Here is a 12,495-nt window from a genome sequence, read left to right on the forward strand (position 1 = left end):
GTAATTTTTATCGTAGGTACACTTCAACTGTGAGAGAGAGAATCTTAAAAAAAAAGCCAGAAAATCACATTGTATGACTCTTACATAATTAATTTGCATAAAATAAGTATTTGGTACAATAGAACAATAGAAAAACAGAACTTAATATTTGGTAAGAAAGCTTTGTTTGCAATTACAGAGGTCAGACGTTTCCTACAGTTCTTGACTAAGCACACACACACTGCAGCAGGGATTTTGGCCCACTCCTCTGTTATGGATCCGGGTGGTGGAACCTCTGTGCTGAAATGCAAGGAGGGACCAGAGGGGCGTGATTAAGTGCCTACTCGGACGGACCCTGGCCACACGGTGGCTTAATCGACTCCCTAAACCAGGAAGGGAGAGGGCAAGTGGACCAGGTGCCACTCTGGGACCGACCTTGTGTGAGAGCAGGTGACTCCCACGGGCCATTCAGATGGCTGAAGCTGACAGGTACAGCGGGTGAGCACGGCAGGTAGCCTGACGGGTGATTCGGGTAGGCAAACAGGCGGGCACAGCAGGTAGCCAGACAGGTGATCCGGGTAGGCAAGCAGGCGGGAACGTCAGGTAGACAGGCTGGCGGGAATGGCTGATAGGCAGGTGAGCACAGCTGACAGACAGACCGGCGGGCACTGGAACCTGAGGGCTGAGGAGAGTCTTAGCACACATACAACAACCTTGCACAGGCTACCTCCATATTGGAGGAGGTGCTTTAAATAGGAGTGGTCCTCCGGCCATTGGCCGGGGACTCTTTAGGACGGCGCATGCAGCCCCTTTAAGAGGGAGGGAGCGCGTTCCCCAAGCACAGTGCCCGGGAAGCAGCGCGCAGCAGCAGTACGGGAGCAGGAGGAAGACGGACCGGGGAGGTGAGGGGAACGGCGTCTCTGCCCGGCAGGCGGCAGATACGCCGATGCTACAGTGCCCCCCTCTTTACACCCCCTCTTCTTTAGGCCCGCAAGAAATTTTTCAAGAAGACGAGGGACATGAATGTTCTCCCTGGGCTCCCAAGATCTCTCCTCAGGACCAAACCCCTTCCAATCCACAAGAAAGAAAGTCTTTCCTCTTACCCTCTTGATGGCCAAAATGTTCTCAACCTCAAAGACGTCCTCTCGCGGAGATAGGAGCTGGAGTGGTACCTAGATCGTCAGAGAAAGAATTAAGGACAACCGGTTTGAGGAGAGACACGTGAAAGGAGTTGGGGATCCATAAGGAGGCCGTTTGTTTCAGCTTGTAAGACACAGGATTTATTGGGTTCAGAATCTCGAAAGGACCAATGAACCGCAGACCCAACTTGTATGATGGTATCTTGAGATGGACATACAGTACAGACCAAAAGTTTGGACAACCTTCTCATTTAAAGATTTTTCTGTATTTTCATGACTTTGAAAATTGTACATTCACACTGAAGGCATCAAAACTATGAATTAACACATGTGGAATTATATACTTAACAAAAAAGTGTGAAACAACTGAAAATATGTCTTATATTCTAGGTTCTTCAAAGTAGCCACCTTTTGCTTTGATGACTGCTTTGCACACTCTTGGCATTCTCTTGATGAGCTTCAAGAGGTAGTCACTGGAAATGGTTTTCACTTCACAGGTGTGCCCTGTCAGGTTTAATAAGTGGGATTTCTTGCCTTATAAATGGGGTTGGGACCATCAGTTGTGTTGTGCAGAAGTCAGGTGGATACACAGCTGATAGTCCTACTGAATAGACTGTTAGAATTTGTATTATGGCAAGAAAGAAGCAGCTAAGTAAAGAAAAACGAGTGGCCATCGTTACTTTAAGAAATGAAGGTCAGTCAGTGCGAAAAATTGGGCAAACTTTTAAAGTGCAGCTGCAAAAACAATCAAGCGCTACAAAGAAACTGGCTCACATGAGGACCGCCCCAGGAAAGAAAGACCAAGAGTCACCTCTGCTTCTGAGGATAAGTTTATCCGAGTCACCAGCCTTAGAAATCGCAGGTTAACAGTAGCTCAGATTAGAGACCAGGTCAATGCCACACAGAGTTCTAGCAGCAGACACATCTCTTCAACAACTGTTAAGAGGAGACTTTGTGCAGCAGGCCTCCATGGTAAAATAGCTGCTAGGAAACCACTGCTAAGGAGAGGCAACAAGCAGAAGAGACTTGTTTGGGCTAAAGAACACAAGGAATGGACATTAGACTGTTGAGGGAGGGCAATAACCCTTCACGGTTGACCAAGTGAGTGTCAAATTATTATGTTGATTGCGCAATCCACAGAAAACCAAACGGAGGCAATGCATGCTCTGTATGGGAGGATTCAAAGAATCTCTGATCCCGTTTATTTTGCTTAGCATTTTATATTGTTTTGAGTATTTTAATAGCCAATCAACTCTGCAGTCATACTACAGTACTATAGGCTAACCAATGTTAGTACAATTATTACGGAAACACATATATGGTCATATTATCATTGTTAGTTCGAAGCACTATGGAAATTTTACAAGGTCAATCCTGGCCTAAACTAGTTAGATAACAGGAGCGAAGTGTCTGACAAAATACAAAATGTTCTTGTGAGAAAAAGTTTGTGGGAAAGATCCATGGGAAGAGAAAGAAAGAAGTATGTTATGCAAGGAGTGATGATAACATGATTTTAAAGCAAGCAGACAAAATGGAGTTGCTCTAGCATGAGTATCAATATGTCCTTTACAAGACCAGTGGAAATCTGTGCTTTGGTCTGATGAGTCCAAATTTGAGATCTTTCGTTCCAACCACCGTGTCTTTGTGCGACGCAGAAAAGGTGAACGGGTGGACTCTACATGCCTGGTTCCCACGTGAAGCATGGAGGAGGAGGTGTGATGGTGTGGGGGTGCTTTGCTGGTGACACTGTTGGGGATTTATTCAAAATTGAAGGCATACTGAACCAGCATGGCTACCACAGCATCTTGCAGTGGCATGCTATTCCATCCGGTTTGCGTTTAGTTGGACCATCATTTATTTTTCAACAGGACAATGACCCCAAACACACCTCCAGCCTGTGTAAGGGCTATTTGACCAAGAACGAGAGTGATGGGGTGCTACGTCAGATGACCTGGCCTCCACAGTCACCAGACCTGAACCCAATCAAGATGGTTTGGGGTGAGTTGGACCGCAGAGTGAAGGCAAAAGGGCCAACAAGTGCTAAGCATCTCTGGGAACTCCTTCAAGATTGTTGTAAGACCATTTCCGGTGACTACCTCTTGAAGCTCATCAAGAGAATGCCAAGAGTGTGCAAAGCAGTCATCAAAGCAAAAGGTGGCTACTTTGAAGAACCTAGAATATAAGACATATTTTCAGTTGTTTCACACTTTTTTGTTAAGTATATAATTCCACATGTGGTAATTCATAGTTTTGATGCCTTCAGTGTGAATGTACAATTTTCAAAGTCATGAAAATACAGAAAAATCTTTAAATTAGAAGGTGTGTCCAAACTTTTGGTCTGTACTGTATATAGAAAATATTAGAACATCACCACAATTAAATCTGCCGAGTGCCAGGCCTCCCAGACAAAAATTCCCAATTGTTATAGTATATAGAAATTAAAACAGCAGTAGCTAATTTAAGTAGCCCATGTGGCAACGTTTCAGTTCACAGAACCTTTTTCAAGCAAACAAGAGTATAACAGAGAAATTTACATAGTAGTACTAGTTCATCATCTAGCCCTTTATTTTTTTGCACTTTATATTAATAGATGATATACAACTGTTGTATCCTGACACTATGTATCTACTGAATTGTTTTATTCTATAACTGTTTTCACTTATCAAATTAGTTGTATATTTATAAATACATCAATGAGGCTGCAATTAGATGATGAACTAGCACTGCTATTTAAACTTCCCTGTTACACTCTTGTTTACTTGCATGGCTACCACCAGGAATTTCTGGGCCCCATACTGGCAAAAGTTTAGGGCCCCCTTGAGATTCCGCCCAAGCTCCGCCTTCACTCATTGAACCTTCCACAGTCCCACTGTCCACTCTTGGAAAAACTCCACTTCTGCACCAAATCCTCACCAATCATACATTAACAGTTCCCATCGAACACCATATCACATACATAGCCATCAGCCTTTGTTTTGGCCAAAAGATTTTTAAGCTGCCACCACGACAAAGTAGACTCTTTTGGCCGGACCCTACTTTACTCTAACCTATTAAAAATGTATTAAAATACCCAATACTCTTCATTTATATTTTTATTTACGGTATTTCTCTTTAAGGGAATGTGTCACATACATTTTTTTAAATGACCAACAATACCACATACAAGGGACAAATACCATCACACCATGGCCCTACCACAGATTACCATCACATAGTGACCGAATAATACCACATACAAGGACCAAATACCATCACACCATGACCAGACTACATATTTCCACCACCTAAAGGGGCGAAATACCGTCACACCATGACCAGACCACATATTACCACCACAGTGACCGAATAATAACACATACAAGGAACAAATACCACCTCACTATGACCAGACCACATATTACCACCACCTAAAGGGGCGAAATACCACCTCACCATGACCAGACCACATATTACCACCACAGTGACCGAAAAATACCACATGCAAGGAACAAATACCACCTCACCATGACCAGACCACATATTACCACCACATAGTGACCGAATAATACCACATGCAAGGAACAAATACCACCACACAGTGATCAGACCACATATCAGCACCACATAGTGACCAAATAACCGTGATCAGACCATATATTACCACTGCATAGTGACCGAATAATACCACGTACAAGGAACAAATACTACCACCCCTTTTTCAATAATTTTTATTAAACTTTTTTTTATATAAGATAAATATGGGAAGTGAAGAATAGAAGGGGTATGGAGGGGGGGGGAGTAAACAAATTTTAATAGGTTAGGAAAGAAGGGAAAGGTAGTGGGAACAAAGGGTAAATGGAGGGAATAGTTCCTGAAGAGGGACAATGACAAGGGTACATTATGTTTCTATTCTCTAGTACAGATAAAATTGCTTAATGATTAAATACAGTTGACAGCTTATCAAAGAGAGAAGAATAAAGAAATACGGGTACGATTAGTATAACACGCTAGACATTCTTTATCAGTTGCTTATACAGTGAAGGAAATAAGTATTTGATCCCTTGCTGTTTTTGTAAGTTTGCCCACTGACAAAGACATGGACAGTCTATAATTTTAAGGGTAGCTTAATTTTAACATTGAGAGACAGAATATCCAAAAAAAAAAAAAAATCAAGAAAATCACATTGTATAAATTAGATAAATTTCTTTGCATTTTACAGTGAGAAATAAGTATTTGATCCCTCTGGCAAACAAAATTTAATACTTGTTGGCAAGCACAGCAGTCAGACATTTTTGTAGAGGATGATGAGGTTTGCGCATATGTCAGGAGGAATTTTGGTCCACTCCTCTTTGCAGATCACCTCTAAACCATTACGATTTTGAGGCTGTCGCTTGGCAACTCAGAGATTCAACTCACTTTATAAGTTTTCTATGGGATTAAGGTCTGGAGACTGGCTAGGCCACTCCATGACCTTACTGTGCTTCTTTTTGAGCCACTCCTTGTTGTCTTGGCTGTAAGTTTTGGGTCATTGTCTTGCTTGGAGACCCAGCCACGACCCATCTTCAATGCTCTTACTAAGGGAAGGAGGTTGTTGGCCAAAATCTCACGATACATGACCCCATCCATCTTCCCTTCAGTACGGTGCAGTCATCATGTCCCCTTTGCAGAAAAGCATCCTCAAAGTATAATATTTCCCCCACCATGCTTCACGGTTGGGAAGATGTTCTTAGAGTTGTACTCATCCTTCTTCTTCCTCCAAACATGGAGAGTTAAGTTAATTCCAAAGAGCTCAATTTTTGTCTCATCTGACCACAGCACCTTCTCCAAATAACTCACAGAATTATCCAGGTGTTCATTGGCAAACTTCAGAAGGACCTGCACATGTGCCTTTTTGAGCAGGGGGACCTTGCGAGCACTGCAGGATTTTAACCCTTTAAGGCGTAATGTGTTACCAATGGTTTTCTTGGTGACTGTGGTCCCAACTGCCACTGCCTTGAGATCATTAACAAGTACTCCTCGTGTAGTTTTAGGCTGATCTCTCACCTTCCTCATGATCAAGGATACCCCACGAGGTGAGATTTTGCATGGTGCCCTAGATCGATGTCGATTGACAGTCATTTTGTATTTCTTCCATTTTCTTACTATTGCACCAACAGTTGTCTCCTTCTCACCCAGCGTCTTGCTTATGGTTTTGTAGCCCATTCCAGCTTTGTGCAGGTCTATGATCTTGTCCCTGACATCCTTAGAAAGCTCTTTGGTCTTGCCGATGTTGTAGAGGTTAGAGTCTGACTGATTAATTGAGTCTGTGGACAGGAGTTTTTTATACAGATGACTATGTAAGACAGCTGTCTTTAATGCAGGTAACGAGTTGATTAGGATCGTCTAACTGGTCTGTAGGAGCCAGAACGCTTAATCGTTTGTAGGGGATCAAATACTTATTTCTCACTGCAAAATGCAAAAAATTGTATCTAATTTATACAATGTGATTTTCTGGGGGATATTCTATCTCTCAATGTTAAAATTAACCTACCCTTAAAATTATAGACTGTTCATGTCTTTGTCAGTGGGCAAACTTACAAAAACAGCAAGGGATCAAATACTTATTTCCTTCACTGTAAGTACTCTTGACAGGAGCCATTATGGCCTTGTTCGGGGGGAAAGTGTCTGGTTTTGAAATTCCAAAAGTAAAGTCTCGAAGAGAACCCCAAATATGTAATAAAGCTGAGTAGAATTCTGTAGGAACTCGGATCGTATCTGAGAGATCATAAGTAGTCCATACATAAAATAAATATGAGTCATGAGAAGTTCAGACAGGAGAAGACAAAGATAAGTGTTACGGGTCTGGGTGGTGGAATCTCTGTGCTTCGGTGCAAGGAGAGACCAGAGGGGCGTAACTAAGTGCCTACTCGGACCGACCCAGGTCACACGGCGGCTTAGTCGACTCCGTGAACCAGGGAGGGACCGGGCAGGTGAACCAGGTGCCACTCTGGGGCCGACCTTGTGTGAGAGCAGGTGACTCCCACGGGTCAAATGACAGAAGCTGATCGGTACAGCGGATGAGCATGGCAGGAAGGCTGGCGGGTGATCCGGGTAGATAAGCAGGCAGGTACGGCTGATAGCCAGACAGGTGCTCCGGGTAGGCAAGCAGGCGGATCCGGCGGATAGCCAGACAGGTGTTCCGGGTAGGCAAGCTGGCGGGCACGGCAGGTAACTGGCAGGTGCTCCAGGTAGGCTGGCTGGTGGGCACGACAGGTAACTGGCAGGTGCTCCGGGTAGGCAGGCTGGCAGGCACGGCAGGTTACTGACAAGTGCCCCGGGTAGGCAGGCTGGCGGGCACGGCAGGATACTGACAGGCTGGCGGGCTGGACTGACAGGCAGCGGGACCTGAGGGCTGAGGAAAGTGTTAACACACAAAACAACAACCTTGCACAGGCACCTTCATTTGGGACTCTTTAGGACGGCGCGCGCGGCCCCTTTAAGAGGGAGGCAGAGCGTGCGCGCCCTAAGGACAGTGCTCGGGAAGCTGCGCGCGGTGCGCGTCACAGCAGCAGCAGGAGAGGAGCAGGAATACGCCGGACCAGGACCGTGGCGGTGAGGGGAACGGCGTCTCTGCCCAGCAGGAGGCAGAGACGCCGATGCTACAATAAGGCAGTACTTATATTTCAAAGAAATAGGGAACAGTCTAAATAGGGGAGAAGAAAATATCAATTAATTAGTTGTTGTAGCAAACCTATGCCTTGCCTTCCTCTGGAGTTGTGACCATGGAAATCCCATTATCATAATAAATCTGAAGATTCCCAGATCCTATCCATCTTTATTTCACACCTGCTCTTGCAAGTTGGCTTGTGATATTTCAGACAGAGTGCCTAGCTAGGAGAGTGGCTTTGGATAGATCCTTAAAGAGTAAAATGGAATTATAGGGATTGGGGAGTCTTTTCGTTTTCCTGTTTAAATTTAGTAGTTTCTTACTTTGGAAGAGTAGAATTTGACAATGATATCTCTAAGAACGTCCTTGGGTAAGAAGTTAGGTTTTGGAATTCTGTAGACGTTGGCGACAATTTTCTCATCAGAGAGATCTGGGAGCAAATCAGTTATCATCTCTATAATATAATCCTCCAGGTTTAAAGGGGATACTGATTCAGATATTCCCCTGATTTTTTAATTATTTCTTCTAGAGTTATTTTCAGAGTTAGCTTGTTTTGTGATGTTTTTTTGAATTTTTGTCCTTTTCTGTGAGCTGTTTTTAATTTTAGCGTAGGGACTTGCAAGTATGGGGACCTGTGACGTGGGCTTGTGTATTTTGGCCAAAATATCGACCAATACCTCATGTATTGTATTTATCTTATACATTATTTTTCATCTTTTTGCACATTTTCCATTTTTTGCAGGATGCGCCCGGGCCCTTCATTTTTAGGTGGGTGAATTGGGGCGTCTGTCCTATGTGGTGCACGTATATAGTGCCGAGCAGCCTGCTTGATTTAAAATTATGGGCGTCATTATTAGCCAGACACAGTGCACCACACCTATCTGTGTGACTGGCATCCTATATAAGCTGCATTTGTGTGCAATATAAATACTACACAGCCAGTCACATATCTGCCAATTCACGGAGGGGGTGGCTGTCGCATCAGTATTTCGCACCTGTGAGATCCCCGCCTTTATCATGGGGTCTTCCGCATCCTGCTTGTTCTTTGGTAATCTGACCTGGTGTTGGTAAGGCTGTTTTTTTCTGTGATGTTTTCTTATTGTTGCTTAACAAAAATCACTTCATTATGGAGGGTTTCAAATGAGTTTGACAAAGCCTCTTTGTTTTTTTCCATATTAATAATGGTGTTTTCGGTAATGTTAATTCTATTTTGGACAGATTTAATTTCTGATATTAATTCTGCTGTTGTTGGGGGGTTATGACCTGTTGTATACATACAGTATTTTGGCTATTCCCCAATGATTCTTCTAAAGGTGTTATATTAAACTGTTTTTATCCTGTACTGTCTTCGTCTGATGAGAAAGCAACTGCAATATAAGCTCCATCTGAGCTGTAAAAAAGTTCTAATTGAGGATGGAGGAGATGCTGTCCCTATCGAGAAGCCACCTATATCAGAATCCTCCCGATCAGACTCCAAAGACTGACACAGATCAGAGGAAATGGAATCTGAACTGTAACCATTATATACAATGCAGGTTGAATTTATGAGTTCTATATTATTACAGGTTATTTCCCCTTCTAAGTAACCTTCTCCCAAGTGCTGAAAATTGTTACATAATATGGGATTATTAATATCATGCGACAGACACTGCACAGGGGACAGCTGAGGGATGTTGTTTAGCCCACTAACATCTTGAAGTCCCTCACCCAACTCAGTGTCGGCCGAGGAGCTAGCAGATGTTAGAACTCTCCTGTTAGGTTTTTTCTATCTTGCTGGTCACATGACCTTTTTTGCCTATTTAATCCTGCTCCGCCCTCCTGGCCTTGCTGGACTTCATTGTAATTTCTACTCTTAAGCTAGCCTGGTGCTTAGTTACCTTTCTCAGTCAGTTTAGCTAGGTCTTCGGACCTTTATGTTCTATGTTGTGTGTTTGTCTTTTACTGCTACAATTTCTGCTAGGAGGTGTCCAACTTTATCCCAGTCCCTAGTTCTTGTAGGGATCCCTCCCTTGCATCTATAGGTCTTCGTACAGACTAGCCGAGGACTTTAGCGGGTCTGATCGCAGGATCAGGTTCCCCGTTACATCGTAGGGATCTAGCTTAGTTCTATTGTAGGGACAGATCTCCTTTCTTTCCTTAGTGCTTGTAGCAGTTCATAACAGTAAGTCCAGCCCAAAAATATCTCTAAGGAAAGACCTCCAGTTTCCATCATGGTGTCGGTTCAGGATTTGGCTCAACGCCTGCAGGGACTCTCTCTGGAGGTGGCCGAGCTCCAACAACACGTGAGTAGCTGTTCTGGAGCACATTTTGTGGAGCCAAAGGTACGTTTGCCTGATTTATTTTTTGGTGATCAACAATAATTTTTTTCCTTTAAAAATGCTTGTTTGTTGTATTTTCGTTTGAGACCCAGATCCTCTGGTGATGAATCACAGCGCATAGGGTTCATAATGTCACTTTTGCACAAAGAACCTCAGGGATGGGCCTTTTCTCTCCAACCTAGTGATCCATGCTTTAGATCAGTGGATAGTTTTTTTTCTGCTTTGGGTTTGTTGTATGATGATCCTGATCGTGTCTCATCAGCTGAGACTGAATTGAGACGTTTGAGACAGGGATCAGGTAATGTGGAAAAATATTGTTCTCACTTCCGTCGGTGGTCTGCCCAGGTGGGGTGGAACGATTCAGCTTTGAAAAGTTTGTTTCTTGCGGTGCTAGGTGAAATGGTTAAGGATTTGCTTATTGCTTATCCCACACCTGGAAACTTGCAGGAGGCAATGCAATTAGCTATACGGGTGGACAGGAGACTGCGTGCAAGGGTTAATGAGAGTAAATCCTCTGCCATGTCAGCTCCGAGTCTTGAGAGGGTCTGTACTGACATTGGAGAGCCGATGGAGATTGGGGCGATGGCACCCCGCTCTCAGGAAAAAGACCGCAGGTCTTCTGAAGGTTTGTGCTTTTATTGCGGGAAATCTGACCATTTTATTAAGAACTGTGTGCTTCGTATGAACAAAGAAAAAAAAAGGTCAGTTACGCCCGTATAGCCTGTTTAAATAATAAGGGGGTATTTCTTTCTGCTACTACTACTGCTCAGGAAGAATTAATTGAATTTCGGGTATTTGTGGATTGTGGTTCTACTCTGAATGTGATTGATGGGGGATTCTTGGAAAAACTTAAATTAAAACCCAAACCTTTGTCATCCCCTATTGCTGTGGTTTCTGTCGATGGCTCCCCTTTGAAGAGTGTTACTCACTGTGAATTTCCCCTCACTATTAATGGTATTCACCAAGAAAATTTGGATTTGGTAGTATTAAATAATTTGCCTTCTCCAGTAGTTTTGGGGTTACCCTGGTTAAAATTGCACAATCCTGTACTGGATTGGTCTACCAATGAAATTAAGTCCTGGAGCCCTAAGTGTTATGACAAGTGTTGTAACAGACGTATTGCTGCGGTGGAAAAAGGGGAATTACCTGTACCTATTCAGGATTTTTGGAGAGTTTTTTTTGAGGAGGAGTCACAAATTTTGCCTCCCCATAGAGACTATGATTGTACCATTGAATTTGTCCCTGGAGCGACTCTTCCTAAAAGTCGTTTATTTAATCTTACTATTCCTGAGAGAAAGGCTTTGGAGGAATACATGCAGACAAGCTTGGCCGCCGGTCACATTAGGCCTTCCAAGTCTCCTGTGGCTGCTGGATTTTTTTTTGGTAAAAAAAAGGACGGCGGTTTACGTCCTTGTCTGGATTTTCGTGAGATTAATAAAATTACTGTACGCAATCCTTACCCACTGCCATTGATTCCTGATTTGTTTAACCAGATAGTGGGGGCCAAGTGGTTCTCTAAAATTGATCTCCGGGGGGCATACAATTTGTTGCGCATGAAGGAGGGTGATGAATGGAAGACTGCTTTTAACACTCCTGTGGGTCATTTTGAGAATCTGGTTATGCCTTTTGGTCTTACCAATGCTCCAGCATTTTTTCAGAATCTTATTAATGACATCCTTAGACCTTTGATTGGCAAAAATGTGGTTGTGTATTTGGATGACATTTTGATTTATTCACCGGATCTGGAGTCTCATTGGCGGAGCGTACATGAGGTATTACAGTTATTAATTGACAATTCGCTTTTTGCTAAGCTGGAGAAATGTGAGTTCGCTGTACAGAGAATTAGTTTTTTGGGCTACATTATCTCCAGCGAGGGCTTTGAGATGGACCCGGTGAAAGTTCAAGCTGTGCAGCAATGGCCTAGGCCTATTGGTTTGAAATCGATACAGAGGTTTTTGGGTTTCGCCAATTATTATAGAAAATTCATTAAAAATGTTTCTATTATTGTCAAACCACTGACCGATCTCACCAGGAAAGGTGCTAATGCGGTTCAGTAGACTACTGAGGCCATTGAAGCTTTTGTGTTTCTAAAGGAGAGGTTCAGCTCTGCTCCCATCCTTATGCAGCCTGATGTGACTAAGCCGTTTTTGGTTGAGGTTGATGCTTCTTCGGTGGGGGTCGGTGTGGTGTTGTCTCAGAAAAACAAGGATGGAGTACATCCCTGTGCCTTTTTTTTCAAAAAAAATTTCTGAGACTGAACTTAATTACAATATTGGTAATCGGGAATTGCTGGCTATTAAACTCGCAGTTGAACACTGGCGTCATCTCTTGGAAGGTGCTGAATTTCCCAATCAGGTTTTCACTGATCATAAAAATCTGATCTATCTTGATGCTGCCAAGCGCTTGAATGCCCGTCAGGCTAGGTGGGCACTTT

Source organism: Phyllobates terribilis, unplaced genomic scaffold, assembly GCF_046119375.1.
Source record: "Phyllobates terribilis strain yellow unplaced genomic scaffold, ASM4611937v1 Scaffold_5__5_contigs__length_657084704, whole genome shotgun sequence".
Classification (NCBI taxonomy): domain Eukaryota; kingdom Metazoa; phylum Chordata; class Amphibia; order Anura; family Dendrobatidae; genus Phyllobates; species Phyllobates terribilis.